Source organism: Sminthopsis crassicaudata, chromosome 3 (genome assembly GCF_048593235.1).
Source record: "Sminthopsis crassicaudata isolate SCR6 chromosome 3, ASM4859323v1, whole genome shotgun sequence".
Lineage (NCBI taxonomy): Eukaryota > Metazoa > Chordata > Mammalia > Dasyuromorphia > Dasyuridae > Sminthopsis > Sminthopsis crassicaudata.
Genome location: NC_133619.1, coordinates 115600947 through 115606946, shown reverse-complemented (window position 1 = coordinate 115606946; position 6000 = coordinate 115600947). Strand labels below are relative to the sequence as shown.

General features: G+C 30.4%; 1 long non-coding RNA gene across 1 annotated transcript in view; it reads right to left on the bottom strand.

Moving 5' to 3' along the window:
• Positions 1-303: 303 nt before the first annotated feature.
• The window catches only part of LOC141564893 (uncharacterized), a 137804-nt gene continuing 132107 nt past the window's right edge, over positions 304-6000 (bottom strand). The window contains exon 3 of the long non-coding RNA XR_012488787.1: positions 304-469. This is a non-coding gene — a long non-coding RNA (uncharacterized LOC141564893). The remainder of the gene's footprint in view (positions 470-6000) is intronic.

Genomic DNA, 6000 nt, shown 5'->3' with positions numbered 1-6000 from the left:
CTGATGAAACACCCTACTCTTCTTTAAGTGAGAGAGAAAAAGATATTTTGTATGCTGTGATTTTGTAATTTGGTTTGGTTTCTATTTTTTTCTGTGACAAGAGATAATTTTATTGTGGTTGGAGAAAGATATTGGGAAATATCTATGTTATTAAAGGTGAAAGACATAAATAGTTTTTTAAATGAAATCTGTATTTGTGAGTTCTTGATTGAAAACCCTATACCTTTTTACAATTGAAGCTAAAATTGGAAACTTTGGGCACAATTCAACCGAAGCTGCATGATAAATTCTGGGACACAGAAATGGTTTTCTATGGATTTAATACCCCCCAAAATAAAGACCCAACAATGCCAACTCTCTCTCCTATCCCAGCTCTTTTTCTTTTTTTCTACTTTTTAGTTTGCAAATTACAGTTTTATTTTTTCAATGAAGATCCATCTTTTCTTTCTCCCACTTCATTTTTCCAACTCTGAGAAAACAAAAGAAACAAAACTACTCGTTAAGAACATTTAAAATCAACCAAAGTTGTTCAATTGACCATGTCTAAAAATGTCCCTGAGTCCATCATCTTTTTAAAAGGAGGTTGGCAGCATATTTCATTATTAATTATGAATCCTTTGGAATTTAGGATTTGTCATTGGTTTGTTGATCAGTTTCCAAGTATTCTGAAGTTGTTTATCTTATTATACAAATTGTCTTCTTGGTCCTATTCACTTCACTTTATATTGATTCATACAAGTTTTCATAGGTTTCTCTGAAACCATCTCCTTCATTTCTTATTATATCATAGAATTCTATTACGTTTGTATACCATAACATGTTTATATTCTCTGCACATCATTTAAAATTTAATACCAGAAAATCTTACATGCAACTGTGTAAGTCATTTTTGTTTTTAAATGAAAAATTATGTGACATACAAATGGTTGTTAATCTTTTACTAAAACAAGAATGTGGCTTAAACATGTAATTTGGATCAAAGGACTAATGTATCTATCACAATTGATAATACTATCCCTTAATAAGTTGAAGGGAAAACAAAAATCTTGGAAACTGAATATATAAACTACATTTGCAAAATGATGATAATAAAGTCAAAGATACTGAGGAATTATGGTTATACAGATAATCTACAACAATGGAAAGTGAAAAGTTTCTTCATTTGGGAACTGCATTTTGGCAGTTACTTTCAAATTAGTTTTATTTAGGTAGATAATCAACAAGCATGCAGTTATTTTGTATTTATCAAGTGTTTGTTATTGTACTATTCTATAGAGATACAAAGACAAAAATAAGAGAGTAACTGGCTTTCAAAAATTTTAAATTTTATTAGGGCAAATAATATGGTACATATAAAAGTCTACAAAAATATGTACAAACAAAAACTGATTGTTTAATAGTGGGGAAACAATATTAGCAGTTGGAGAGAGTTCAGAAATCAAATTTAGGAGGTGATACTTAAGTTGACCATTGAAAGAAACTAATGCTTTTAAGACTGTAGTGAAGCGCAACATACAGATGAACTATATACAGTTTGTACAAAGGTTTGAAGGTAAGAGATGGCATGATGTTAGCAAAAAAGTGGTTAAGTAGGAGACTGGATGGGTCACAGTATATGAAAGGAAGCAATGTATAACAAATCTGGAAAGGTAAACTGAATCCATATTGTGAAAGGCTTTAAACGAGAAAGAAAGAAATTTGTTTTTTATCTTGTAAGTGAAAAGAAGTTACAAGCGCTCCCTATTACTTCTATCATCTGTAAAACTGGTTTGCCTTCATTAAACATATATGATAAAATAGAATTGTCTCATTAAGCATATGTTGGATTTTAGTAAGAGAAAATGGCTCAGAAACATGCTGACTTAGGGAAAATAAGCAATGATTTTAAAATAGCAATGACTAATCCACAAATTGGATAATACAAGGAGGGATAATTTAGAATTAACTATACATAGAAAAGATTTGTGGAGCCTACAAAAATTAAGATCAAATTTAATTTGTGCAAAATAAATCTCAAAAATACTCCAGAAATCTTTAATTGTTTAATTATTCTCAGTCAGTCATTTTTTCTCATAAATCACATCAATGAAGTAACACTCAGAAAAAAAAAAATCACTCACTGAATAAAGTTGCTCCATTATCTTGAACTATGCTACTACTCTATATGTCAATATTCTGACTAGGAACCTTTTTTTAGAGTTGATGGATGCACTCTAACTCTGTGTATGTGCCTATATTTAAGTTTGGCTTTCGTAAAGAAAATATTAACCATGATTTCTTTAAAACATGTTTGTCATCTTTTACAATTCAATTTGAGAAAGTTATTAAAAATCTACTCTGTGCTAATAACTGTGCTATAGTTCAATAATAAACATTTATTAAATTCCTCCTATATACCAGAAATTGTGCTAGAAATCCAGGACACAAAAAATAATACAAACCAACAATTTTTATTTTTAGGGAGTGCATTAGTCAAATAGAAAGGTTAAGACACATACTAAAATAATTATGAAACAAGGAAGAATATGATAAAGAAATATGCAGAGGAAAAGATCAGTATTAGCTGATAGGATTAAAGAAGCTTCATTAATCCTACCAATACTGTATCTCTTATTTTATTGACATTTGAGCTTAGTTTGAAAGAAGGAAGAGATTTCAACAGGCAGAGTCGGGTTGGAAGGACAGACAGGAGATATAGAATAAGCAAAGTCCCAAAGAGAAGAGAGGACAAAATTAAAACAAGTAACGGTGAGTCTTGTTTAAATATAGATGAAATGAAAGGGAATAATGTAGTATCAGGTTGGAAAATTAATTGGGGAAAGATGATTCAAGGTCTTGAGAATTATAATAAGGAATTGATATTTTTTTATGGGCATTAAGAAATCAAGTCAACAAGCATTTATAAAGCATCTACTATGTGCTAGGTTTTGCACTAAATACTAGGGATAAAAACAAAGATAAAAAACAGCTCCTGTTTTCAAGGAGCTCACAATCTAATGGTGGAGACAACATTCAAATATTTCTGTACCAACTTCATCTTTCCATTTACATATACAATAGACATATTCATATGCATATACATACACATACATGCATGTGAAATATATATATATATATATATATATATATATATATACACACACATATATATATACTTGAGTAAATTGAAGACAAATTAAGGAGATTAAGGAAGTCTATGAGAGATTTCATGAAGAAGGTGGGACTTTAGCAGAGACTTGAAAGAAGTCTGGGAAGTCAAGAAGTGAAGGAAATTCAGAAAGTTGAAGTCACTTTTCCAGGACTGTATACATAATAGATAAGAGAGTCAGGATTGAAAACTAGGATTTTTTAACTCCAAGTCCAGTTCTTCATTCAATCTGCTACTATGGATCCCTTGAACAAAGTGATTCCTGATATGGAAGGAAAGGAATTAAAGATACAGTACAAGCAGGCAAAATTGAAGACCCACTTTGAAGACCATTCCAAAATCAGTTAATATAATACTTTAGGCTAATATAAGACTACTACTATAGTGATAGAAAGGATGTAATTGACACCAAAGATACTATGGATATAGAATTGAAAGAAATTAACAACTAATTAGAGGTAGCCAGTGAAGTAAAAGGAAACATCAAATATAATTCCAAGATTTTAAACCAGCATGTTTGAAGAATCATAACAATATTAATCAAAATAGAGATGTTTCAATGACAGCTAAATGTTGAGTGTTGTTTTGGATTTATTGAGTATCTAGAAAGGGTATCCTCAGGAGGTAGTTGTAAATGTATAATTTGTTCTGGGGAGAAAATAGAGGCACACACATGTACATAGAGAAATATATATGTATATATGTCTACATAAATACATACATATGGGTATGTTTTTATGTGTATAATTAATAACTTGGAAGTAAATGAGATAAATAAAGTAGATAATGTAGAAAGAAGACAGAAAAGATAAAGGTAGAACTTTTCAATCACAATGAAGTATTTGAAGACAGATGAGTAGGCATGAGAGACAGGCAAAATAAAAGAAGCAGGGTGAAAATTATGAGAGTGCAGCATCTCAAAAACTAATCAAATATACTATGTTGGTGCTATTATAGTTCTCAATCACTTAATTAATGTTTACTGAATTGTCTTGAGAATAGAATATTAAGTATGTCAATAGTCAACAATGTCAACTGTTGCAAAGAATTTGAGTTGATTCTAAATTAAACTTCAAAATAAGAATGTTAATACACCTTGGAGAAAGCAAATTTAGTAGGGTGGTAATATGGAAGTTGTGTTGAAAATGGTCAAGGAGAGAGTGTGTATTCAAGAAGTGGAAATTTTAAGTATATACTTGTTTTTGTAAGCTCATCATGGAAGGAGGAGAGATATGATTTTTAGATTGCCACATTAGACTTCAGGTAATTTTTTTCATTGTTGAGATGGAAGATTCTCTGTAGGGTAACCTAAGATGTCTTAATTCCAGTGACAATAAATCCTTGTTGATTTGATTAGTAGGAGAGCTCATTCATTTTATATATATTATCTACCACATTATAATCTGCAACATTTTTCTGGCTTCTGTTTGCTTGGATAGATGAGTTCATCCACCATTTGTGATGATTTTTGTATAATTAGTATTTAGTGGGAAGAGCATCAAATGTTTGGATAGAGCTTATAGTACTTATTTCCCATTAAGGGATAAGGACTAGAAAGGAAGTTTGGATATCAAAATCATTTCACCTACACTAGGAATGTTTGGGTAGGGGAAGGGCAGAATGTTATAATCCTAGTCTGATATTTCCTCTCTAAAGAGGACAAAGCCTATAGATCAAAATCTGCTATTCTCTTCCAGGTAGGAATCAAATTAATTCTTTCTCCTGGAGATGACTGGGTCAGATTCAAAAGATATTTGTTCATATCTTCTCCTGAGTCACATTTAGACAAATATGTGAGGATATGCACATGTTCTTACAGATAACACAAATGCATACATACCCATACAAATTGTATGAGAGGCAACATGATATAATTATCAGGATCATGAAGATCCAAGTGATTCTGGCCTATGGAAACATTCAGGTTATTTTTTACACTACTTCCTAGGATTACAAATTGCAGAGAAGGTACTGATATGAATTGGTAAAGTGGACTTTCTTATTGGTAATATCAGGTTTAAAATAGAAAGGAATCCCTATGGACTGTACTGATTTATAAAACCATAAATTAATATGATTTATATTATCATTTTAAAATTCATACCACATCTTGCTGTTTTCTTTTTTCTTCTGATTTACAATCTATATTTTTGGGAAGGTAAAAAAATCAGAGAGTTCCCAAGAGATTAGAGGCAAGAAAAAGTTTCAATTTCCAAAGAAATTGGAAATTATATAGGAGAGAGCATTATACAGTAGGAGGAGCAGTGTACTTGCAACCAGAAGTCCAGAATTTAAATCCTGGTTTAGCTGCCAACTCCCCCTGTGATTTTAAATAAATTGCTTAAATTTTCTGGGACTTGGTTTCCTAATCTTTAAAATGAGGAAATTGGACTAAGATCTAAGATCTTCTACCTTAGTTTATTTGTGATCTTATTGGCTTATGAACTTCATAATTATCTCTAGCAAAATAAGAGAATGAATTAGTTTTAAAAAGATTTTTTTTGAGCACTAAGAAAATAAAGTGATGATTAGTAGGAGAGATTCTAGGAAGTAATGTCAAAATAATATTTTTCTTTTTGGAAGGTTTATTTAACTGACAGATTAGGGAAATATAATAGAAAATTAATTCTTGATATCAATTGACAATCAAATCTGATATCACTTGACAAAATGATATCTGTACAGAAAAAATAGAGAAATACAGACTAAATCATGATAGAATTAAATAAATTCATAACTGGTTGAATGAATAAAATAGTGTCAATTAACAAATTAATTTCAACTTAGTAGATAGTTTGGAGTGGAGGCCACTATTATCTAACTTTGACCTAGTCATGGTTAATATATTTGAG